This window comes from Marmota flaviventris, chromosome 9 (genome assembly GCF_047511675.1).
Source record: "Marmota flaviventris isolate mMarFla1 chromosome 9, mMarFla1.hap1, whole genome shotgun sequence".
NCBI classification, from domain to species: Eukaryota; Metazoa; Chordata; class Mammalia; order Rodentia; family Sciuridae; genus Marmota; species Marmota flaviventris.
The window spans coordinates 114,981,324-115,008,878 of record NC_092506.1 but is presented as its reverse complement, the minus strand read 5'-3'; the positions used below and the strand labels follow the sequence as shown (position 1 = coordinate 115,008,878).

Here is a 27,555-nt window from a genome sequence, read left to right as displayed (position 1 = left end):
CTGGTATTTCCTGTCTATGCTACGTGGACTTGAGGAGCAAAGCTCTTGATACCTGTAAGAGACCTCTTTTTCTAGATGAGATCTGTAACTCATGATGTTTCTCCTAGTGGAAGAAGAGAGAGAGCACCCATGAGTATTCTTAGTAATTCCTCAAGCAAGACAGTTGACCTTTTAACTCCTTCTTTGTCTTCTGAATCACCTCCCAATGTTCCCTTACATTTAGGGAGCCATAAAGGGGATTCTGACCAGCATGTTGCCCAATTAGGGCCAATGTTCCTATATAGAATACCTATTTTTAGGCAAATTGTATAAACATATGTGTCATGGCCATCATTTAATGCAGCATCTGGCATACATTAGGTGCTCAAAATATTTATTAAACAAATGAGTAAAGTCCCCATAAGCAGTGGGACAGTGGCAAGGGCATATGGAAGGTGGTTGCCATCTAGAAGTTTGGTGAGTTTCATGGGGTGAAGAGAGACTGTTGAGTAGGATCAGATGCTAAGCTATCTGTACTTCAAACACATCCCTCCTTACTCCACAGCCTGCACCCCCTTACAAAAATTTGTTTCTCTCTCTCTCTCTCTCTCCCTCTCTCTCTCTCTCTCTCTCTCACACACACACACACACACACACACACACACACACACACACAAAATCCTTGAGGAATGTGGAGATTAAATTTACCTGGTGATGTATTGGTAGATATCAGTTGGCCAACAGAGTGAATTTCTCATTCTCAGAGCCTAAGAGTTTGGCAGATGGCAAAGTGGGATGAAGGGGAGACAGACTTGTAGCAGGCTAAAGAATAAATTAAAACATATAAAATATTACTAGCAATCTTCCATAGGCCATGAAATATCTTCCTAAGCTGACAGTACTGCTCCAAATAAAAATGTACTTAAATGTATTTCATAGGATGGTGACATGGTCTGAACTTGCATGCCCCATTACTTTCCTGAATACATGTGCTGCTTCATTGTTCTGTCCTGTGTCATTCCCAAAACTTAGTGGTCATTTAGTCACCTAACAAACATTTATAATCTAGAGCAGTGGTTCTCAGTCAGGGCAATTTGGTCTCCTCAGGGGATACTGATAATAATTGAAGACATTTGTTTTGTTTAGTTTTTAAATTTTATTTTGAAATTAACCTTAAAATGCAATATACATAAATAAAACACAACTATTTGAACTCTAAATGCAACTATTTAAGCTCAATTTTGGAAAAGGTATACGTATGTGATCATAATCAAGATGTAGAGTATTTTGAACATCCTAAAATGTTTCTTTCAGCCCATTCCCTGTAAGTCTCAATTCTCATCTCTTGTCCTAGACAACCTATTCAGCAACTTCATGTGACTATATGTTACATTTGTCTCTTCTTCAGTTTTAGAATAATGGTTTCATAAAATTGCCACTATGTACCCTTTTCCACCTGTTTTTACATAGCATAAAGTTCCAGAGATCCCATTTTTTAAAAATTTGTTCTAATTAGTTATACATGACACTGGAATGCATTTTGACACATTATACACAAATAGAGCACAAATTCTCATTCCCCTGGCTGTACATGGTGCAGTCACACCAGTTGTATAATCATACATGTATGTACATAGGTTAATAATGTCCATCTCATTCTACTGTCCTTCCCCTCCCCACATGCCCTCCCCTCCCCACACTCCCCTCTGTATAATCCAAAGCTCCTTCACTACCATCCCCTACCCCCTCACACCCATTATGGATCAACATCTGCTTATCAGAGAAAACATTTGTCCTCTGGTTTTGGGGGTTTGGTTTATTCGCTTACCATGATATTCTCCAGGTTCATCCATTTACCAGCAAATGCCATAATTTCATTCTTCTTGAAGGTGGAGTAATATTCCATTGTGTATATATACCACATTTTCTTTATCCATTCATCTATTGAAGGGCACCTAGGATGGTTCCATAGTTTAGCTATTGGGAATTGAGCTGCTTATAAACATTGATGTGGCTGTATCACTGTAGTATGCTGATTTTAAGTCCTCTGGGTATACGCCAAGCAGTGGGATAATTGGGTCAAATTAGTGGTTCCATTCCAGGTTTTCTAAGGAATCTCCATACTGCTTTCCATGGTGGTTGTACCAATATGTAGTTCCACCAGCAATGTATGAGTGTGCCTTTTCCCCCACATCCTCATCAACATTTATTGTTGCCTGTTTTAATAGCTGCCATTCTGACTGGAGTGAGATGAAATCTTATAGTAGTTTTGATTTGCATTTCTCTAATTACTAGAGATGATGAAAATTTTTTTCATATGTTTGCTAATCGATTATGTTTCTTTTTCTGTAAAGTGTTCAGTTCTTTAACCCATTTATTGATTAGGTTATTTGATTTTTTTGGTGTTAAGTTTTTTTAGTTCTTTATATATCCTGGAGGTTAGTGCTCTATCTGATGTGCATGTGGTAAAGATTTTCTCCCATTCTGTAGGCTCTCTCTTCACATGATTGTTTCCTTTTCTGAGAAGAAGCTTTCTAGTTTAAATCCATCCCATTTATTGATTCTTGATTTTACTTTCTGCACTTTAGGAATCCTGTTAAGGAAATCAGATCTAAGCCAACATGATAAAGATTTGGGCCTGCTTTTTTTCTCTATTAAGTGCAGATTCTCTGGGTCTATTAAGTGCAGATTCTCTGCAGATTCCTAGGTCCTTGATCCACCATGAGTTAAGTTTTGTGCATAGTGAGAGATAGGGGTTTAATTTCATTTTGCTGCATATGAATTTCCAGTTTTCCCAGCACCATTTGTTGAATAGGCATTTTTTCGCCAATGTATGTTTTTAGCATCTTTGTGTAGTATGAGATAACTTTATTTATGTGGGTTTGTCTCTGTGTCTTCAATTCTGTACCATTGATCTTCATGTCTATTTTGGTGTCAATACCATGCCATTTTTGTTACTATTTCTCTATAGTATAGTGTAAGGTCTGGTATTGTGATGCCCCATGTTGAAGTCATTTTTGATTGTCATAACTGGAGGAGGGTACTGTTGACATCTTGAGGAGGCCAGGTATGTTTCTAAGCATGTTATAAAGCATAAAACAGATCCCAACAAAAAAAAAAAAGAATCATCCTGCTTCAAAAATGTTGAGAAGCAGAAAGAGAAACACATGATAGATAGCACAGTAAGCCTTCCACCCAAGTCCTGGGAAGTCACAGAAGGCATATTGGATGGGGCAGCATGTGAGCTGAGATATGAATTAGGAATAAACACAATTAGGAAAAAAGATCTCAAGCAGAAGAAACTACACCTGGGGAGAAAAATTTAAAAAACTGCGAGGATAGTAGATGTTCTTTTAACTAACTTTCCCTTACAAGCTCATGTGTAAAACGCATTGATTGATGCCCACAGCACCCTGAGCATACATGGTTGGCAAGCCTGTGTACCTCTACTCCCACCAGGTATGCTTACCAAGGGCCAGTAACTTTTACTCCCAAAGCTATTAATGCCAGTCTAAATGTCAGTTTGGTTATACAATTAGGTGTCGTATAAACTCTGAGATATGATTACAACAAGAAAGTTGTTGTATTTCTTCCAGGCAGAATGCTTTGACAAGATTTCATGAAGAGTCCTTTAAAAATGTCATCAAATTAGGTATAATCAAAACAACTCTAATAGTTTGGGAAGAAAAAAGGTTTAAAATGTAAAAGAGTTATGCACTCCCATTGTTTCACAAGTGTCCTTACATTCTTAATCCACTTTAAAAAAAACTGTAATTGGAAATCATAAATAATCCCTTATTGGTATGGTTTATGCAAGAAAGATGACTCTGAACACTAACCAACTTACACCAAGTAAAGCACTTGGCCTTATCTCAAAACACTGCTAAATAAATGCATACTTTAATGTTTTGAGTTAAAATATAATAAGCATCACATGTATATGTCATTCAGCTTTCACCATATCTGGGTACAACTGGGGCACAGAACAGAGACCATGATAACATACAAAGAACAAGAGATGAACTGGGGTCAGGTCATGAGGAGTCTTGTAAGCCATGATGCATTTGGATCTTGATAAGTAATAGAAGCCATTAGAATGTTTTAAACCAGGGAATGACTTGGCCACATAATGTCCTTTTTGCCTTAGCTCCAGTGAAGAGTATGAATAGGAGGAAAGTAAATTTGGAGACCACAAGTTCAGCTAGGAAGGACCTGCAGGAATATGCGTTTCCTATGATTATTGAGGATAGAAATAACATTGGTGATGCAGTTATGGAAATGGGTTCAATAAATATTTAGAAATTAATATCCAAAGAACTTGATTATTGACTGACTATAGTCTATAAAGGAAAGGCTAGAGTTATAAAACCACACTTGGGTCCGGGATGCATGAATTATTCATGGTGATATCTTTGAGATGGAAGACAAAGCAGAATAATTCAGGCAGGGTGGGAAGATGTTGAGACCAATTTTGGACATGTTAAGTCTCATTATCCTGTGAGACAATCAACCATGTAAAGATTTTCAGTATGTGATTGGATTAAAATTTGAAATACACAGGAAAAAATCTGTGGCTGAATATTTTTTGCCACCTGATTCTCAAAAAAGATTAATGTCTAACACTGTCAAATGTCAAATAAGGATCTGAGGAAATTGTACTTTACTGTTGGGGTTGTATTTTGGTACAATTACTTTGGAAGATATTTTAGCACTATCTTATAAAGCAAATCCAATAATTCTATTCCCAGGTATATGCCCTAGAGAAATTCTTGAATATGTGACCAGAAAACATATTCAGGAATGATTCAGTACCATTGTTCATAATAGCACAATATTAGAAGCAATCTAGAGTCAAAAACAGATGGATACAGGTTAGTATATATTCAAAAAGGATTATAATGAAGCAGTAGAAAATGGTAAAGAGCACACATGTGCAAAAAATATGAAAGAGCCTCAGAAATAAAATGTTTAATGGAAAAACAAAAAAAATTACCAAAACACCTCTATCTGTATATTATTTTTTTAAAACCTAAAAAAATAAGCAAAATGAACAAAATATAATTTATGTATGCATGCATTTGGAATAAAGTAAAACAAAAATCAAAGGAATAGGAAGATAGTTGAGGATAGTTGTTTTCTCTGGTGAGAGAAGAAGGCAGGGTGAGGGAGGAGGCAGGTGCACATGTAAGGAAGGATACAAGTTACTGGCCATGCACCTGTCCTCCATTGAGTGATGACATAGATGTTCATTATACTACAGTATGTTAACAAATTACATACTATGAATATTCCTTTGTATTAATCAAGAGCATATTAAGATTAATACACAAAATGGAAATTATGCTTAGATTAACATTTTTTTAACATCCCAACCAAGGATTCAAGGACTGTTTACATTTATTGCCTTGCTAGGATTACGTTTATCAGATTGTGTTTTAGGACTTGAACTTCCTTCACCACAGGTGAAAATTTGTGGCCCAACTCTAGGATACATGTAGGACCACAGAGTGTGCATTTTGTGTGATAAAATCATTCATAACTTCATGTCACTAACTGTATTTTCCTATCAGCCTGACTCATAACAGTTCTGCATTTTCATTCCTTAGTGTAATGTGCATTTCTGTAAGTCACCTCATATTCTTTGTGGAATGAGGCAGGGTGCAAATAATCAATACTAAAACACTGTATCCCATGGGAATAGGAAAAAGTCCCAAAGTTTGTCATATTTTTTTCCCATTTATAGCAGGGAGTGCAGAAAAAAAAATAGGAGGTGCCTTTCATCTGGATGTTAGTCTGCTGCAAAATGTCTACCAGGGCCCTCTGATAGCCTGGAGGTCGTCAGAAAAGCCCTTTACTGGCTGTGTCAGAAAGTGTCTTGGAAACCCACCAAGCCCTAGAGCTCTGGATTGCCAGCCAGGGCCTGAAAATCAGATATGGTTCTGAGAATGCTTCCAGCAACCCTGCACTATGAATGTTTTTGAACCTTTGAAACCACCCCTTATGTAGTCCACAAATTCTTCAGTCCAGGGGAAACGGGATATCTCATGACCAGCACCCTCACTCATTACCCACCTCCACATAGAGAAGCAAAGTGCTTCCAGGCTGAAGAGTGGTGTGGACCACTTCATCTGAAGGTGGCATATTCTTGAAGATGGGATCCAGCTGTCAGGAAAATGGCTCCTGCCTTCATTGCACCCAGTCTGTTGGCTACAGGAAGAGTTTTCAACTCCCACAGATGATTAGGGTAATTGGTTCCTGTCTGTACATTAAAGCAATAAAACTTAAACATGTTTCAGTTCAAGCCCTGATCCATCTGCGCTGGTTCCCCATCCCGGTTGCACCACAAATAAATTAGGCATTAGAAAATCATTACTGAGGAAGATTCTGCTTCAAACTCTAAGGGAAGGACTGAAAGAAGCTTATATTAGCCATTGTCTTCCACACATGCTTTCCTAATCCCATAGATAGTTGTGACCCATACATCTTTTTAAAAATGTTTATTTGTTCTTTTTAGTTAGGCATGACAGTAATATGTATTTAAACATACATACATGGAGTATAACTTCCCATTTTTGTGGTTGTACATGATATGACATCACACTGGTCGTGTATTCATAAATGAACATAGGAAAGTTATGTCTATTTCATTCTATTGTCTTTCCCATTTCTATCCCACTTCTCTCTTCCCCCTCCTGCCATCCAATCATGGGGAACCTTCACTCACCTCTTCCCCTCTCATTGATATTCTCCAGGTCCATCCATTTACCAGCAAATGCCATAATTTCATTCTTCTTTAAGGCTGAGTAATATTCTATTGTGTATATATACCTCATTTTCTTTATCCATTCATCTGTTTTAGGGAAACTAGATTGGTTCCATAGTTTAGCTATTGTGAATTGAGCTGCTATAAACGTTGATATGGCTGTATCACTGTAGTATGCTGATTTAAGTTCTTTGAGTATATGCCAAGGAGTGGGATAACTGGGTCAAATGATGGTTCCATTTCAAGTTTTCTGGGGAATCTCTGTACTGATTTCCATAGTGGTTCCACCACTTTGTAGTCCCACCAGCAATGTATGAGTGTACCTTTTTCTCCACATCCTCGTCAACACTTATTATTGCCTGTTTTCTTGATAATTCATTTTGATTGGAGTGAGACGAAATCTAGGTGTAGTTTTGGTTTGCATTTGTTTAATTGCTAGAGATGTTGAAAATGTTTTCATATATTTGTTGGCCATTCTTATTTCTTCTTCTGTGAAGTACCTGTTCAGTTGTTTTGCCTATTTATTGATTGGGTTATTTGTCTTTTGGTGTTAAGTTTTTTGAGTTCTTTATATATCCTAGAGATTAGTGCTCTATCTGAGGTGCACGTGGTACAGATTTTCTCTCTCTGTTCACATTCTTGATTGTTTCCTTTGCTGTGAAAAAGCTTGAGTTTGATACCATCCCATTTATTGATTCTTGATTTTCTTTCTTGTACTTTAGGAGTCTTGTTGAGGAATTTGTTTCCTAAGCCAACATGATGGAGAGTTGGTCTTACTTTTTCTTCTAGTAAAGGGTCTCTGTTCTAATGCCTAGGTCCTTGATCCACTTTGAGTTGAGTTTTGTGCATGGTGAGAGATAGGGTTTCAATTTCATTCTATTATATATGGCTTTCCAGTTTTCCAAGCACCATTTGTTGAAGAGGCTATCTTTTCTCCAGTGTATGTTATAGCACCTTTGTATAGTATGAGATAACTGTAATTATGTAGGTTTGACTCTGTATCTTTATTCTTTACCATTGATCTTCATGTCTGTTTTGTACCAATATGTCATTTTTGTTACTATAGCTCTGTATTATAATTAAGATCTGGTATTGTAATGCCTCCTACTTCATTTTTCTTGCCAAGGATTGCTTTGGCTATTCTGGGCCTCTTATTTTTCCAAATAAATTTCATGATTGCTTTTTCTAAGTCTATGAAGAATGTCCTTAGAATTTTATTAGGAATTTCATTAAATATGCCTGGCACTTTAGCAAAGTAGCAGGATATAAAATTAACTCCCATAAATCAATTACATTCTTATACATCAGTGAGGAATTAACTGAAAGAGAAAACTATTCCATTCACAATAGCCTCAAAGAAAATAAAATATTTTGGAATCAATCTAACAAAAGAGGTGAAAGACCTCTACAAGGAAAACTATAGAACACTAAAGAAAGAAATTGAAGAAGACCTTAGAAGATGGAAAGATCTCCCATGTTCTTGGATAGGCACAATTAATAGTCAAGGTGGCCATACTACCAAAAGCACTATACAGATTTAATGCAATTCCTATTAAAATTCCAATGACATTATTCATAGAAATAGAAAAAGCAGTCATGAAATTCATGTGACCCATGCATCTTAATAATTCTTGTCCACTGCCTCCCATGAGATATCAACCACACTGTCCATAAAAATAGTTTTAGATGAAAAAGAGGAAAGAAGAGAGGGAGTAGGAAGAAGAGGAGGAGAAGGGGAAGGAGAAGGAGGAGGTAGAGGCATACCTCCTCGTGTGAAGAGTGTAAGGAGTATGGCTATGAAATTGATTCCCTCTCAGGACCTATGCTTATGCCAGTATGTCAAAATCACATTGGACTGGGGCTACGACAGACCTTGCTCTTTCCTGTATAAGCTCCAGTATTCTTCATAATAAGGAAAAAAGAAGAGCAGTTTGCCTCTTCCAGGCTTATTCAGATCTTTACCACCACTTCTTCCTATGCTGTCTTGAACAAGCTCTGTGTAGGATGAGGTTTAAGAAATTCATGCTCAGAGGCACCTGCAACTCTGTCTCTAGAAAGTTGTTGAGTGAAGCAAAGAAGTCTTTTAAAGTTGCCCAACACATTCCAAATATACAAAGAAGCTGTTTGGCCCATGCAACACCCAAGCTATCTCCCAGCACTTAGTAAATGGCAGCTTGAAAAAGCCCTATTCTGAAGGCTTGCAATTGAATTAGATGATACCCCCACCTCTTACTACAGGGGGGAATAATCTATGCCAAAAAACTCAATTATCAGTCTCAGTATGCCCTCTGGCTATGTTTTTTGCCCATCCAAAATCTTCATGTTCAAAAACCATGAGGTAGGGTGTGGGCACGTCAATTTGGTAACCTTGATATTATGAGATAGTATATCAGAATCTTTAGAGAAAGAAATGCTGGACTCCTGCAATCAAACCACAGCATTTAGTCTCCTGGGAGAAAAGCAGGCAAAGAAACCATTATAAGACTATGCTTCCCACATGAGAAAGTCTCAGAAACCAGGGGGGGGCCTTCTGGGTAAATTCCAGGAGTGCTCCCTCTTCCTCCTAAGAGAGGGAGACCAAAGTCTAGGGGATAACATGTTCATATAGGGTCACCTTTAAAAGATCTCTTCCTGCCGTGCTCTGGCTCTTGTCTTGATAAGGAGCTATACCCCCTACCCTCCTTGACCAAGGGAGTTTCTCTAGACTTTTCTTCCCATCTTTGCTTTTACAGATGTAGAGCAATTGCAATTCCTAAATCAAATGGTAGAACGGCAACAGCATCTAGGAAGAATTTTTATTGAAAAATGTCGTTTCCTACCTCTGGCACCCACCCATCTCCTTCCTCCCTGCCTGGGGCCTTCTCCAGGGCAGCCGGCCTGGCTCTCTCACTTGGCTTCTCCCCAAGTCACCCCCACTCAGATCACATGGAGGAGTTTCCATGCCTTAGTCTGGCTGCTGGCTCTCCACTGCCAGGACCCCTGCTCTTCAAGCTGTTTAATAAAGTTTAGGAATAATGTGTAAAGGTAAGCACTTTTATCATCATGATCCCGAGCAAACAATCCTGCTTAACTATTCCCTGACATCTGATTGATTTCTGGCCTCACTTTTAAATCACATTTGCAGATCATAAACTTTTCCCTAGGTCAGCATCACCAAAGTAGATTTCATGGAACACCAGTTTGACAAAATGCGCCTAAAAGCAGAGATTCCACCACCATTTTATATATATATATATATTCTCTTACAGAACACATGCCCTTCCCAGAGTTTCTCATGATTATTCATAGTATAACTTCTCATAAAGCCAGTTTTCTTGAATTTCATCTTTTTTTCCATAACACCCATGAGCAGAAGAGTTCTGTAAAACACATTTTGGACAATGCTGTTCTAAGCTTATCTTTGAACTGAGATTGCAAATTAGGAACATTTAAATCCTCATTTATGCCAGAAAATGACTGTGATGCATAAACATAATAATTTGCAAACATTTTCATGATCTTTAAAAGTAGAGTTTATTCTTTAGACTTCTGTAGACATTCTTATTGTATTGTTAAGAGTGCTACTAAACAGGCAAATGCTTCTTATACTCTGCCCCATAGAATCTCCTGTCAACCAAGGCTTGGAGGACTTCAAAGAAGTTCTTTCTGAACTTGGGAGAAGAGGGAAATTGAAGGGTTTTTCATTACTCATTTGTTACTCCTCTCTTTTTTCCTTCCAATAGTTGAATTTTTTTTAATTTCACTACCAACCTAAATTAAAGCTACAGTGAGATATTGCTAGACACTTTTAGTAATGGCTAAAACAAAAAAAAATAGTAACAACACCAAATACTAGTGAGAAGTGAGAGAGAAAGAATTATTTACACATTGCCAGTGGAAATGTAAAATGGTACAGTCATTCAGGAAAATAGGCAGTTTTACATAAAACTAAATACTTAACTACCACACAACCCAGAAATTGCACTCTTGGGCATTTATCCCTCAAAAATGAAAACATGCCCACATAAAAACTTGTGTACAGATGTTCATAGCAGCTTAATTTGTAAGGCCATGCTATAGTCTGAATGTTTATTTCTCCCTTCCTCCAAAATTCATATGTTGCAATCCTGACCTCCATGGTGAGGTGACGGTGTTACAAGGTGGGGTACTGAGGAGGTGATTAGCTCATGAGGGCAGAACTTTCATAAAAGAGGCCTGAGGATCACTCTTCCACATGTGAGGAAATAGCAAGAAAATGGCCAAGGATGAACCAGAAAACAGGCCCTCACCAGACACCAATTCTGATGGCACCTTGATCTTGGATCTCCCAGCAGTCCCTACAACTGCCAGAAATAAATTTCTGTTGTTTATAAGCCACCCAGTCAATGGCACTTTGTTACACCAGCCCAAGTGGACTAAGATTGCGCATATCTAGAAACAGCCCAGATGCCCTCCAGGGACTGAATGGTTAAACAAACCATGGCACATCCATAACATAGAACACTTTAACAATAAAAAGGAATGAACTATTCCTATATGCAACATCTTGGATGGATCTCAAGGCAATTATTTTAAGTGAAAAAAAGCTAATGCCCAAATATTACATATGGTATGATTCTATTGATATAACATTCTTAAAATGACAAAATTTTAGAGATTGAGACAAGATTAATATTTACTAAGCAATAGGTATGTGGGTGACAAGGAAGTGGGCATGGTTATAAAAGGCGATAACTAAGGATCTTGTGAGGGCACTGTTCCAGATCTTGAATGTGGGGATGGATAGGAGATCCTACACATGTGCTAAACTTGTGTAGAACTAAGCAGTCACACACACACACACACACACACACACACACAGATGAGTATAGGTAAAATTGGAAATACAATTTGGAAAATTTATTTTCCAAATAAGACTAGTAGATTTTACTAATGCCAACTTTCTGCATATGATATTGTACTATAGTTTTGCCAAATGTTACTATTGAGGAAACTGGGCAAAGAACACATCAGATGTCTCTGTATTGCTTCTTGCAACCAATTGTTATCCTATGATTATCACAACTTGAGCGTAGTAATTGTAAAAATCTGAATGTGTCATTGAATTCCTCGTGCTTCCAATATAAACAAGAGGCTATTTCATAACATAGTGATATGCTGCTGTATCTCTTTGGGGAAGAAAGTAAGAATGGTATTAATTATAATAAGGCATTCACATTAGATAGGGGAATCTCTCCAATGAGTTTACAGATAGTGGTGATGGAACAGAAATTTGTGCAGGATTTATTCTTTTTTTTTTTTTTCTATATTGTCCTCCACAAACTACCTCGCCATCCTCTGTGTAAAGTCTGATAAAAGAATCAAACTCAAGTTTGATACTAGAATGTGACTAAGTTACTTGAAAACATTTTGATCCTTTCGGGACTTGCTTCATTGGTGAGCCTGAAGCCACATGTAATCTAGGGGTAATTTTCCCTGCTAGTGAGGCAAGATACTTCTTAGAATTAACTGATGCCTCTTGATATGAGTTTCCACTATGGATTTTGGAAACAGGCAGTACTCCAGCTCTCATCCAGTTAGTGTTTGTTCCTATCCTCCAGGGCGATTCTTTCCCCAGCTTTGAGTAATTTCCTTACACACTTGGTCTGATCAGTACTCAACTGAGTGCTTGACAGGGATCCTCTGAAGATCTCTGGGATTCTCTTTTTGCCCCAGTTTCTCATTTCCAGTAACCTTTCATGAGAATTCTACCTGCCTTTGCGCCCAACTCCATCTCCTCAACCCAGGGGAACCGCTGACTTTGTAACTTGGAAACCTTTCAGACAGAGGAAGAACCCCGGTTCCTCTACTGGCACTGTGACTTGGAGACCTTCCAGATAGTAAGCTGGGGTAACCATAAGGATCTCCTCATTTTTCCCTTCTTCTTATTGACCACTCTCCTTAGTTATTGGATGATCAAGGTCCCAAGTGTCATCGTCTCATATATTTTGCAGTTTTTTAGTTGTGTCAGTGTGAGGGTAAATCTGGTCCTCCCTTCTCATCTTGGCTAGATGTGGAAGAACCTTAGTTACTTTTACATATCTCGGTACCCTAGGAACTCTCCCCGTCCCTTGTCAGATCAATCTGGGGTCTCCACCTATGTACATCATGGACCCCTCTATTTTTCCTTTGGGTTAATTATAACAATGACAATTTAAAAATTTGTATATAATGCTGAGGTGAGACAGAATTTCAGGATTCAATTCTTCCTCTGAGGGGAGAACATAAAGAGAATAACTTAATCAGAGCTGGGATCATTCCCCAAATTATAAATAGAACAACCCATAATAACCTTTAAAAGCTAAGGTTAATATAGTATGATGCTTCCAGGCTTAATCAGAACAGGAATGAGCCTCAGCTCTTTAGCCCACTCATGTGGACCCATTATTCCTAAAGGACTAACCCAGAAAACATTGCCAAAACAAAAATATTCTTTTCCCAACATGGGATTCAACGGTCTATGCTCTAAGAAAAGGCTGGACTTATCTTGAAGTGATATCTTTACTTAAGTTGCTGACTCAAAACTGACAGAAGGAACTAGCAGGTCACCAAATTTTCCTAGTGGATATTGGAGCTCTTTGTGCCCTCACTGAAGGGCTGTAGCTATGGAAACTTAAGGTCAGTGAATGTCTGTGTTCATATCATTGAAGTTATTTGAAATTGAAAGGTCAAGAAAGAACCTTGAGCCTCCATCTGTGCGGAGGTATGTATTTTTTTAGAGGAATAGTTTGAGATGCATATGAATATAAAAATGATCCTGCTATCAGGACAGCCAGGCCAGATAAAGATTTTGTTCATCAGCTTTCCATTACTGTGACAAAATACCCGAAATAATCAAATTATAAGAAGAAAAGGTTTCTTTTGGCTCAGAGTTTTTGGACATTTCAGTTCATAATCACTTGACCCTGTTGCTTTGGTCCTGTGGCTGCACATTATGTCATGGCAGGAGGTCATGGCAGAGGAGATATGTTCACTCCATGACAGGTAAACAGAAGGAGGGGTCAGGGTCCCACAGTCCCCTTCAAGGGCACAGCCTCAGTGACCTAACTTCCTTCTACTACACCACATCTCCTAAAGATTCCTCCACTTCCCAATAGTGCCACAGACTGGCAACCAAGTCATTAACACATGGGTTTATGGTGGGCGCTCCATAAGCAAACTGTAACAGGTATCTTCCTTGTGAAGGCTTAAGATTTGAATTTCCTACCTTCATGCAGAAAAACAGGAAGTTGAATCTAAGCATATCTTCAGTCTTGTTGCTTCTTAGTAGAAGCCTTCCCTTCTTAGCTCTCTCTAGTTCTTCATAGGGAACCCTGTACAGTGTACATGTACATTACATCCCCATGGGAGAGAAATGCTCTTCTTCATTGCTTTCTTGGGTCCAGTGGGAGTAGTATCAGCTACTAACCTCAGCTCAATGCTGGATCATTTATGGCTGTCAAACAGGGAGGTTCCGAAGTCCAAATGTTTTGCCTCGTCAGTTATGGAAGACTGCTACTATAATTTGATATGATTTGTTCCCCAAAACTCATGCAGGAGTTTACTCTCCAATATCATAGGTATTAAGAAGGTGGAAACTTAATCTAACTCCAGGGCCCTTGGAAGATGATTAGTATATTTAAAATAAGGTGATCAGGGTAGAGATCCCATGATTAGATCCTTGTGGTTTTATAAGAAAAGAGAGAGACCAGACAGATGCATACAGAAAAACTTGCACATACTCTGTCTCTTGCCATGTGATACCTTGTGCCTTCTTGGGACCCTGCCAGCAAAAAGGTCATTAACAGATGAGAATCCTTTAGCTCCAGAACCATGTTATTTAAACCTCTTTCTTTTATAAAGTTAGCAGGCTTCAGGTATTTCCTTATAATAATGCAAAACAGACTAATACATCTATCCTTTGAAGAAATAAAGGAGGGATTGCAACAACATTAGGGCTACTCTTATTTAATATTTACCCCCACAGACTCCCTGTCTTATTCACAATGATATCCCCAGCTCCTATTTATTGTCTGGCATATTAGAGGAACTTAGGAAATAGGGGATGGAGGGACAAACCTCAGCAAAGCTTTCACAGCCTCTAACAAATCTGGACAATGAGCACAACAGAGACAGAACATGAAATCCAGCACTAGCTATATAGTTCTAGTCCATTTACCATCTTGTTAGATGGGCTTCAGGAAACAGAACTGAAAGATGAAGAGATGACCCTTCACATCACTTAGGAACTCTTCCCAGCACATTGCTGCAATTCTCTGCCAAACCCTAAAGCCCCAAGGCTCCTCTTAGCTCAGTAACATCTGTGCATTTCCTTAAGTCCATTTCCAGATTTGATAAATATAGAAGGCAGAACAGAGTGGAGCAGCTCAAGGAAGTAAGAGTGGGGATAATGGGTCCCTGTGCCCTAGAAATCTGGCACTGCTGGACTGTGCTAAATTAGGTGCAAAGAAGCCATCTGGTCAATTTAGTTTTAATCCCATCAAGATTTTTGAAAAAAACATTTGAGAGTGGATCAGGAATAAAGGGAAAATTTTAAAATAGTATAATTAGATGTGATGCCAGAAAGTCTTGTCATGAGGCATCTAAGAGCAAGGAAGGAAAATAAAATAGAAATGGCAAATGTGATTAAATACACCAAAATAAATAATAACAAACCCAAGCAGGCCTTGGCCTCAGCCCTGCATTCTTCTAGTCAGTTTGCTGCCCTCTGTGTGCCGGATTGCTTGGCAGGCTGATCTTAGCTGGGCTGGGTTCAGCAGTGCTCAGGAATGTGAGTGGGAAGAGGTGGCCAGGCACTGCTGCCCTGACAGGGTCTCACCTAAGGCTGGAAGGGATCTGACTGACAGACACTAAGCAGTGCCCCGCTGTTTTGGTACCCTGTACTGTAACAGATGTGACACCATGATGTAGGTACTTACCACCTCTTCTCCCCAGGACAAAAAGACAAGCTATGAGAAGTTTTTTCAGCACTGAAGTGACTGCTATTTAGTAAGCCCCTTGCACTCTGTAATCCCTGAGAACATGTGTAGAAAAACTCTATGGAGATATAAAATTCTGGTATTTCATAAGGCAGCACCAGGAAACACTGGTGATCTTGAATTTCCAGTGCTGGTATAACTTTAAGATTTCATACCAGTTAATGCCAAGATTCCTGGGATCAAAGCTCTTTAGAACCAAGAAGGATTACCTCTATTACTCTAACCCAGAAACACATCCAAGAACAAAGCTATCAATTAAATTGGAAGTTGACATATTTTCTCTATTTTACCAGTTCCACATCTTGCCAGATACAGTCAGATAGAGCATTATGTTCAGAAATTGTGTATACAAAGCAATAGTACTTATAGTACTTGATGTAAAAATAAATAAATAAATAAATAAAACACTTAGAGTCCAAAGGCATGGTTCTGTGTCTAGATCTACAACTTACTTTGTGATCATAGGCAAGTCACTGAAAGTCTATGAGTTGCAATTTGTTCATGTATAAGAAAGGTATAATTTCCTATCTTTGTAAATTATAAACTGACAAACAATTGTTAGGTGGTGTTATTATTGTTAAAATCTTTCAAAAATCTATTAGAAATACTCATAAAAGAATATGTAGCAACAGGCATACTCTTCCTCAGAATGAGGAGAATGAGCTTTGTTTCCCATTTTGGGGTAACTTCCTTCACTTCTCTAAGCCCCTCTAGATTATTTGCAAAAGGATAAGGTGAGATTAGATCTAAAATGCTTCCCAATATGAGCACCCTATTATACATAAGTTAACTCACCTTAGGGAGAATGACTTACAACCTTAAGGACTAGGTGCCAATGGCTCAGAACCTCCATGTTCTAGATAGGGGTTTGCAAACTACTACCTACTGTGCCAGATCCACTCCACTGCCAGTTTTTGTAAATAAAGCTTTATTGGCACATGGCCATGCTTATTCATTACTATGATCCATAGCTACTTTCATGCTACAATAACAATTCAGCACAGAAACTGTAAGAAGACAAAGCCTGCCGAGTTTATTATCTTTCTCTTTACAGAAATTTTGCATTCCCTGTTCTAGATGGTTACTGGGTGGTTTCAACAAAAATAGCAAATCAAATCTTACTGTAATTCTTGTGTTAAGTAATTCTTGTGCACAAGATACTGAAAAATAATAATAATAAATAAATAAATCTACTCAATTTGTGAAAGAAAGAACATTGATACCTTTGGTATTATTTTTACATACTGAAAGCATAAATAGTGAAGGTTTTTAGGTCACAAGAAATAAGGCCTATGTTATGTTCATAAGAGAAATAAAATTTCTCTTATAAAGTAAATGAAAGGAATCACTATTTCAAAGGAAATGAATCCTCATACTTTGTATAAAAACTCACCTATTCCCTGGATTGGAAAATTCTCACACTTTTTTCTCTCATGCCATTCCCCTTCATGGGGGAATTGAGGCTTACTTTCTTCCCACTCCCACTGTTCATTCCCCAAACCCAGAAAAACCAGAAACAAGAAAAGGATTAAAAACAGCAAATTCTTAAAACATCTGGGTCTCTTGAAACTGCAAAGCAGAGAAATGCACCAGAGAAGTAGAATTTCATCATCATATAGGTATTGAGTCCCACACCCCCACCCGACACAGAGACTTTGGACATACAGGGTCTAAAACAAGAAAGTAATGGAAAGTAATAGGAAGAAAGGAAGAAAAGGTATAGCCACCAGGTGGGACACTCTCTAAAGCTTTAGCAGAATGAACTTTCTTCCAAGTGGTTAAGTGATTGCCTGCTATATGAGCACATGTGTGCTTTTGCAGCTCATGTGCCAGGGAGAAGTGTTACCTTCCATTAATAGTTATCTAGTTATCTACTGTATATCAAGCCATCCCAATTGTTTATTAGCTCACAAAATCTATACATAACTAAGTTTAGCTTAGCAGTTCTTCCCCAGTCTCTCCTGAAGTCGCTCATACAACTACAGGTTTTGGATGGTCTAAGATGGCATCACTGTCTCTTCTGATGGTTAATGCTAGCCCTTGGCTAAGTCACATGTCTCTAGCAAGCTCCATGGTGGAGGATGTATTTCTAGCAGAAAGAGAAGGCAAGCACTAATGCACAAGCACTTTTCAAGCCTTATCTTGCACCACATTTGCTAATGTTGTATTTGTCAAAGCAAGTTTCCTGATGTGTTAGCCAGCTTTCTGTTACTATAACAAATACTTGAGATAATCAACTTAAAAGAGAGAAGCTTTATTTTGGCTTATGGTTTTGGAGGTTGCAGTCTATGTTCTATTGCCCTGTGGCTTTGGGCCTGTGGCAAGGCAACAGATCATGGCAGAAGCCCATAGCAGAGCAAAACCACTCACCTCATGGCCAGGGAGCAGAGAGCACAAAAGAATGAGGTCTTTCAGTCTCCTTTGAGAACATGGCCCCAAATGGCCCAAAGACCTTCCAATAGGCCACACCTTTTAAAATTCCCAAAACCTCCCAATAACACCAACCTGGGTCCTGAGCTTCTAATACATGGGTCTTGGGAGATGTTTTAGATCCAAACAATAGCACCTGTCCAAGCCCAAATTAAAAGAGTAGAGAATAAGTCTCTAACTCATAGTTGGAAGAACAACAAATGCACCATGTACAGAATATGCATTCAGAGAGGGGAGGAATCTGTGCTCATGTTTCACAATCTAACACATTGTCCTAGTTTTTAGTTCACAGAGGATGCCGAGTCAAGAGTCAAGTGTATCGTGTATGTACAATTTGTGAATCTGTGAGGCATCAGAGGAGGGACACTATATTTGAAGGACTCAGAAAAACTTGGGATCCTAGGTTAGCTTCACTGATTTCTCACTGTGTGATATCAAAGACATATTTGATCTCTCGGAGCCAATTTCCTCATCTGTAAAGTGATGACAGAAATGCCTAGCACTGTATTTTTTATTGAAGTCTTCTAGGATTTGGCATCTGCCTACAGAAATCTGTGCCTCCGCCATGCCCCATGCCCCAGGCCCCAGGCCCCATGCATCAGGACTAGCAATGATAATTGAGGTAGAGAATGTGGGTTTGGCTATTCTGAGCCATGAGGTTTAAATAAAAACATAATAATCCCCAATATGCAACTTCTCCCATCAAAAACCGTATTCCATATAGAACTGTTTGGTCTATAAAGACCTGAAGGCCTGAGAGCCCTCCAGACCTCCGTCTTCACAAGAGGCCATGACTCACACTGTCTCTGGAAGGAAGGAAAGAAGCAAGGAGACATTAACCCCATCACACTCCAATTTTATTCCTTGTCCAGTCATAGAGTTGTTAGTCAAGAAACAATGTCAGGAAGGGAAGGAGGTTGGTGAGGGGAGAGACTTGATCTTGCCAGATTCTGTTAAAGAACTTGAGTATGGACTTTCAGATTGATACTAACCATAGGGAAAGGCTCTTGGAGACTCGTGCATAACAGGCAAAGGTGAATTTTCCAGAAAATTGGAAGTCATTGTCCATCAGTTTTTGAGAAGGTGAGGTTCAGGACCTGTCTTCTCCAATGCAGAGCTGTGGTTTCCAAGCACCCTACCCACAGAACAAGACCTGGGTGGGGTCTCTTGTGGCTTGTAGCAGCCAGATCTGAGAATCCCAAAGCAATCTTACAGCCAGAGTGTAAATGTACTTGTTGGCAGGAAGTACACTAATAATTAAAGTGCTTTGGGGACATTAGGAGAGTATGTTTATGTAAGGTTCTGAGTGATTCTTGGATGCAATGCTAGGGCCTTAAAATGACATGTTTGCTATGGGGATGATGTTTATTGCATCAATAACCAAAACAGAGAGGAGCATGAGGTAAAATGATTTCTCAACAAGTCCACCACAGGTACTTTCTCTAATGTTCTCAAAATGATGGATAGTTGGAGGGGGCGGGGGCAGAAAGTCAGTTGCCCAAATGATTAAAGTGAGTTAGGTTGACCAATTCATTCTGGTTTCCAAGTTTTAGCACTGGCAACTATATCCAAGAAATCCCCAAGTCCCAAGCAAACCAGAATGATTGATCATCCTACAGTTGGAATATCATATAGGTACCAACACAGTCACCCATCCAGAGAAAATTTAATCCTTAACACTCAATGATATTTGACAAATATTTTGTAGCAGGGATAAATTCAACAACACATTTAAGGACAGCTCCTGCTCCTACACTGGTCCTCACCGACCATGTTAGTTTAAAAAAAAAAAAAAAAAGACAATGACCAAAAAAATAAGAGTAAGATACAGAGATTTTAAGAAATTGGTTCACATGATTTCAGATACTGGCAAGTCCAAAATCCACAGTGTTGGGCTGGCAATCTGGAGACCCAGGAAAAGTCACTGTTATGGGCTTGTGTCTGAAGGCCATCTGGAGAATTTGGGAGTTTCAGTCTATAATCTATTGCCCTGTTAGTCTGTTTTCTCTTAAGTCTTTCACCCAATTGGATGAGACTCACCATATTATGGAGAATAATTTGATCTATTCAAAGTCCAGTGATTTAAATGTTAATCTCATTTAGAAAATACCTTCACAGCAGCATCTAGATTGGTATTTGACCAAATATCTATTTACTTTGGCTTAGCCAAGTTGATGCATTTTAACCATCAAACTTGCTCAGATGCTTGTTGCTCTATTTTGTAACTTGAATGTCCTTCAAAGGCTCATGTGATGAAGGCTTGGTCCCCAGGGTGCTGCTACTGGGAAGTAGTGAAACCTTTAGGAGATGTCTCCTTCCCTTCTCCTCCCATCTCTCTCTTCTCTCTTCTCTCTTCTCTTCTCTTCTCTTCTTCTTCTTCTCTCTCTCTCTCTCTCTCTCTCTCTCTCTCTCTCTCTCTCTCTCTCTCTCTCCCCCCACTTCCTGGTCACCATAAGGTAAATAGACCTCCTCTGCCATGCACTCTGTCATGATTTTCTGCTTTGCTACTGGCCCAAAGCAATGGGGCCAAGCTACCATGTACTGAAATCTCTGAAATTGTGAGCCAAAATATTTTTTTCCTCCTTTTAGGTTGATGATCTCAAATATTTTGTCATAGCAACAGAAAGCTAAGACACTAGTCAAACGAAGATATACATACAATGCCAGACCTGTTAGCAACTTGGATTCTCATGGAAGATTCTAGGAAGAATGTCTTCCAAGAACTCTGATAACCTGATATCCATGTGAATATCACCTACACTGGCTAAGAACCAGAAGGTTCTAATTGGGCCTCTTCAAGACAAGGAGAAGAGCAAGACTGGGACTAAAGTCGGCCAGGGCCATTCTCAGCTTACTTAATGGTGTTTTGAAGTCACAGCAACACTGGAAGGAAAGCACTGATATGGCATCTCCTCCCTAAACTGTGGGAGGAATTGGAAAGCAGCAACTCTGGCCTCTGTGAAAGTTCTGGGTGTGCTAGGCTGCCTGGCTCTGGCTATAGTAGTGACAAGAGGAAGGAAAAGCAATGCCTGTCGAATTATAGAGCTTAGAACATGGCTGGACCTTCCTCCTTCTAGCTAATATATGAAAGTATGGCCTGCTGCCACTATTTAAATAGAATATATGATCCTTAAAATATTACAACTGTAATTTTCTACAAACCATAGAATCTCAGCACTGAAAGGAACTTAAAGTTTATCTAATCATTGTCTCCAGCTGTAACATTTATTAAAAATGTACTGCAATAAGCCAGAAGCAGCATCATTGTTTAATTGGCTCTGATTCTCCAGTCTTGTATTAAGAACAGACTTTGTTGAAGGCATTTGAATTCTTCCAAGGGACTCTAATTGCTTTTTCTACCATGGCATTTATTTTACTTCAGTCTTCTGTTTTGTTCATCCTGTCAACGATTCACCTGGGTTCTCAGTGACTAGCACAGACCCAGAGAAAAGGAGGGACAAGGAGGATGAGCAGTCAGAAAAGAGGAGAGTAGAGCCTAAAGACAAGCAGAGGCATGAAACAATAGAAAAGGTGAGGCAAAAATGGAATGGCATGGGTGAAGTAAGGTGGAGTGGAATGAGAGGAGAAATAGCCAGGACCAACAGCAACAAGACAGCCAAGAGAGGGGCAGAGGGGGTGGGAAATGCAGCAAGACCAGTCACAGGGCCAGGACCTGACGAGTGGAGCTGGGCTGGGAAGGAGTTATGTGGAGGAGCAGATTCTAGTTGGTGGTGGCAACAGACCCACCAAATGGTCTGAAAGGACCAAAATGTTGGTGGCTTGGCCACAGGCAGAAACAGCTAGCTCTGTTAGCCTCACTTCTACTCCAAATGGCCTACCCCAGTTTCTGGAAGTTGCTGTAATCAAATTCTACACCTATAAGGTAAACTGGCTCTTCTTCCTCTCAGACAAAAGGGTGAAATTTTGCCCATTTTTGATGAGCTTTCCATATTCTGCTAATAAGTGCCCCGGCTGACATCCCTCTCCAGGAAACCCAGTGTCTCCTCTATGTTAAGTGTCCTATTCTTAGGAGACTCCCTCGGCTAAATGAAAACACACACATACACACACACACATCTTCCCAAAGCATATTCTGACATTTTTTCATATCAGCAAACAAGCCATAGAAATTTCCCAAACCCTCTAAAAAACATGCTTATCCAGCATTTTCCCCAGCAGACACAAAACTCACTAATTCACACACACACACACACACACACACACACACTCCTGAACATTGAAAACTAAACATCTGGTCAACCTAAGTGGAGACATAATATTTCAGAGATCATCCTGACAGCCCATGGGGGAGTCAATACTGTGGCCTCTGATGGTGTTGACCAGGTTGTATATCGAATGTACAGTATGTCAAAAGGAAAAGTCATTTCCAAGAACAATGATGGAAGTTGCCCAAATATGTGCTTGGAGAAAACCAAGTGAATTTGGGTTTTGGTCCAAGTAAAATATCAAAAGGATGAATCAGAAAAAATATATATGGGGGGCTTTGTAAAGTTATTTTTCTTTGTATGGTTAAAATGGCAGAGTTTCAATTCAAATTTCAAGTGCACAAGAGATGTGTCAAATGATCCAGTTTGTAGCTTATGACCAGCCTGGAGGGGAAATGATAAAACATTGTTTTGATTATGAACCTAAGATTGTTTCAATAAACACAGCCTGGAGATCACGTTAATTTCAATTTTTTTAAGTGTCTCTATTTCTTTACTGAGCTTTGTAAAAGACTTTTTGTTTTGTTTTGGATGGGGTCTTTGAGGTTCCCGCTGCAGCCTCAGAGCCTTCATCATCCCTACTGTTTTCTGAAGTCTTTTGGTCCTTCGGTGTGAAACTCCTTAGAGGTAATCTGGAGTCTAAAGCTTTTATAACACTAGGAAATAAATCTCATTCTCAGGGTCAGTCAAAGGCTATGAGACATTAAATGACAACCTGCAAAACTGACTCCATGTGTCTGTGACTTTGAGGTTATGTCAGGGAGAGAACTTGGGATTAAGAGTAAGAAATCCTGATTTCAATTCCTAGTTGTGCTATGTCTGAGCTTTGCCTCCTTCCATGTTTTTTTTTTTCATTCAGCAAATATCATTGAGTATATAATATGTGCCACACATAGGTACTGAAGAGAGAAATAGAAACCAAGTTAAGGATTTTATGTTTGGGACGGGGTGACAATGGAAACACAAATTGTATAGCGCAGTATGGTACTTGTTAAGTAGAAATGCAAACAAGATACAAACATCTCTCAGATGAGAGAGGAAATCCCTCTTTGGGGAAGAGAAGAATAGCTGGGCTTTTGCAGGTTATACATGGGTTCAGTCTCCAAAGATGGTTAGAAATCTACCAGGCGAGTAAGGAATGGGTGAAGGATATTCTTCGTCAAAGGAAAAGCAAGCCCAAAACTCAGGTAACACAGAGCATATTTGAGAAGTTGTAGGCAGACTGCTACAAATGAATTACAAACCATACAGAAGGGGTAAAAGGAAAGGGTCTCAGGAAAAAGTGAAGGTAAATGGTAGGCAGAGACCAAAGTAATGTTATAAGGTATTAATAATAGGAGGTCATATTTACATAACTATTTGTATTGTCCAGCACTGTTCAAACATTCTACAAACATCATCTTATTTAATGTTTACAAAAATCCTAGTAAGAAGGTGCTACTGTTCCTCTGTACTTAATGGATGAGGAAACTGGTCCTTGGAAAACTTATGTGACTTGTACAAGATAGAGCAGTACAAAGGGAAGCTGGGACTACATCTGTCTGGCTGCACAGTCAGTCCTCCTATGCTGTACTCCTTCCCTCACATGAGTTTATTAGATTTCGCAAATGAATATCATTGATGACCTTTGCTCGTTTAATTCTGATAGCATGTAGGATCCAGAAACTATGTCTTAATGGGTTGAGAAGTCAGCAAACACATGGGAAAAGATTAAGATCAGGTCCAAATCTTGTCATTTCAATGTCTGGTTTAGGCCAACAAAGCTGAGGGGATGCAATGAACGTGAAGGTTGAGCCAAGGATAAGGCATTCCAAGGAAGAAGACTCGGAGTCTAGAGTGTACTGAGTATACCCCAGGGGAAGAACATTGGCCCAGCTGGATGAGAAAAGAGTGCTGAACATGGTGTAAAATAAATTGGGAGTGGCACAGAATGCTCCACAGTTCAGAGATGGGAAAAATTACTTCCAATGGTTACTATATCAAGAGAGGCATCATAGAAAAGATGACGCATGAGTGGGGCATTGAAGAGTAAGGCAGAGCAAGGGTGGAAGGACAATATAATTGCAGAATGGCCAGCTGATAAATGTAGTGAAGCAGTAAATACAATCCCAAGAAACTAACAGTTTACTGAAGCAGACAGAGTCCAAGTGTGAAACTAGAATAAGGAAACACTGGTTGGGACCAGGTGATAGAGTGCTGGACTAAGAAATCCAGCCTTAACTCACGAGGGAGAGCCACTGAAGGTTTCTGTACAGGGAGTGATGGATCAAGAACCGCCCTGAGTGATACCCTGGCTGCCTTGGTCAGGTGGAGGAGTATGCTCAGTCAAGATACCCACTGCAATAGTCCAGGTGTGGGGTGGTGAGGTCCAATCTGCAGAGATTGCAGGCAAACAGAAAGAAAAGGAGTTCCCAAGACAGATGGTAAAAATAGAATCAATTGGACCCTGGGTGTCAGTGTTCACTCAAAGTATTCAACAACTTCAAGAATACCTATACTGTTAACAGAAATAGAAAAGCCAGGGCAAAAACATGGGTTTTTTTTTTTTTTCTTCTTCTTTTCATATCTTTTAATTATTATATATATAAAAAGTTTTTTAAAGAAAAATTTGAAAATGAAGTAAAAGGAAAAGAAAAAACAAATATCTGCAATCTCACTGTAACCATTCTGTTTGGTTTATATTTCCATGTTCTTTTTTTCTTTCCTTACACTTATGTATTTTTAATATTTTAATTTCAAATTAAAATTTTAAAGCTGTTTTCACTTATCAGATATAATAAACATCATTCCACATCAATAATTGCAATTCACCATCATTTTACTAGTTACATAGAATTCTACTTTATGGAGTTATCACAAATCTACTCCATGTTTTCTGACACAAACTGTCCTGCATGATTCCAATTTTAATTATAATTAACATCTTTGAAACTGAATCTCTGTGTATCTTTAGTTACTTCTTTAGAATAAGTTCCTAAAAGCATGATTTGTGATCAAATGAAATGTACAAGATAAGGTCTTTAAAACGTATTGTCAATTTGTTCTTCAGAAGAAATTAACTACTTATGGTTTTATCAGCAGGATGGGAAAGTGAACAGAGAAAATCTTTTGCTGAAGAGGAAATGTGAGTAGTTTCAGACATGTAGATTTGAAAGTGCCTATAGGATGCATCAAAGGCAATGGTAAAGAATGAGTTGGGAAGGAAGAAACTAGATTGGAAAAGGAATATCAGATTCTTCTTCCTGCTCCTCTTCTTTCTCATCACCACCATTCCTTCCTCCTTCCCTTCCCCTCTCTCCACTTCCCTTTTCTACAGATATTGGTGGAGTTGAGCCAGGTTGGCCCTCCAGAGAATAAACAGACAGCAGCCTAAGCCAGGGAGACAAGTGTCAGCACAAGAGGAAAGAGTGGGTTACTCTGAGTGGCAACCTCCCAGTGACCCATGAAGATAAGAACATGGCAGCCCTATCTCTCTGAAGGTGAGACTGGGAGAGACTGCAAAGGAAACCTTTCCCTGGGGAATATCCAAGTTGTCACTGAGGTGGGGAAGAAGAAAGGATTCTAGAGTGAACAAATCAGGAAGCATGGATTTGCTCACTTTAGAATCATGGAATGTGTAGGTTTGAAGAGATGGGCATCAGCAGATGATGCTTGAGTTTTATAAAGACCTGAACCCCTTCCAGGGGCAATATGGAGATTTGTTTCAATCCTATAGGCACATATTTCCAAACTGAATTCTCTAGAATTAAAACTTCTCATTTCCTCCCCCCAATTCCCTCTCCATCTCCACTGCTAAATTCAAGGATTTGCTCCTTCTGTCAGGCAGAACAAGGAAAGTGGGCAGGGGGCTCTAGAAGTTATAAGGAAACTTCCCACAGAGAATCAGACTCTTCTCATAGCAGGTGGTAGAAGAGTGAGTCACTGAGAAGTCATCCCGTAAACCACCAGAGCCCTGTTTGAGGCCCCACACTTCACCTTTCTCCAGCCCTTCCTTTCATAGCCAAGAACTTCCACTCCAGCAGTGAGGGGCAAGCTGATAACATCACACAACTGGAGGCTCCAGGATGTCTCCACTGAGGACACGAGGCTATAAACATGAGAAGAAGGTCAGGCTCCAGGAAGACACTCTTCATAAATCCTCTTGATCCTTACTGTTCCATCTAGAAAGAAATTAAGTACAAAATATTGGCCTTGAATGAGGTTCATCCAAGATTTATACAGCTAAAAGGGCTATGTTCCTTTGAAGGAAGAATTAGGAAATGCAGCAGTGGCTGATGGTTCTAGAAGAAAGAGAAAAGGGGCAATTTCATCAACCAAATTAATTATTTCATATCTACCTGTAAAATAATATTTTACCTGTTACAGAGTGGGTGCTAATTCTTACAGTGCAGACTGAATAGTTGTAGTAGGTGTTTCTGGGTATTGTGATATCATAGGTTTGATGAACAGAGTTTTTTTCTAAGATAGTGCATTCTGTGAGACAATAGGGAGAAAAATTTCTTGTGAGTAATTCAAAGTTTTGGAAGCAGAAAGAACTAGGCATGATTTTGGCTATTTTACTGAACTACTCAAGTCTGTTTCATCTGCAAAGTGGATATAATTAAAGAATTTTGGATGAGCATTAAATGTGAGGATGCATGTCAAGTTAGCATGATACCTAAAACAGGTTAACTGTCCCATAAATATGAGTTTTTCATCATCACCATAATCATAACTACAATTATTATTCACCTGGGTGAACAATAGTCTGTAATGTCCTCAAGGGAATTAAAGGAGGTAACTGGGTTATGGAAGGACTTACTCACTTTATGGATCTCCTAAATTAACCAACAGCTAATAGTGTCACACAGAAACTAATATTAAATACTCTGGGTTTTTCTGAAAATGAGTTACAAATGAAAGATGATGTCTGTCCTTAGACAATAGGAAAATGTGGCCTGGTAAACCAGCCCTTGAGTGCTGTGCGAGAATGCAACATCATTGACAGATAATACATTCATTCATTGATTTGGTGACATTATGAGTCTCTGATGTATGCTAAGCTCTGTTTTGAGCAATAGGGGTATGGTGCTGATCAAAGCAAGCCATGTTCTTGCTCTTATGAGCTTACTGAGAAAGAGGTAAAAGCTAAAAGATGAACAAAAAAGCAAAAGGCTAAAAT

At 39.1% G+C, this 27,555-nt stretch overlaps 1 long non-coding RNA gene across 1 annotated transcript; it reads right to left on the bottom strand.

The window, feature by feature from the left end:
* Window positions 1-26,511, bottom strand: LOC139707136 (uncharacterized). Its single transcript, XR_011708681.1, has 3 exons — window positions 26,370-26,511; window positions 688-801; window positions 1-103 (listed from the first exon to the last, which is right to left on the bottom strand). It is a non-coding gene; the product is annotated as an uncharacterized lncRNA (long non-coding RNA).
* Between the last annotated feature and the right edge of the window lie 1,044 nt (window positions 26,512-27,555).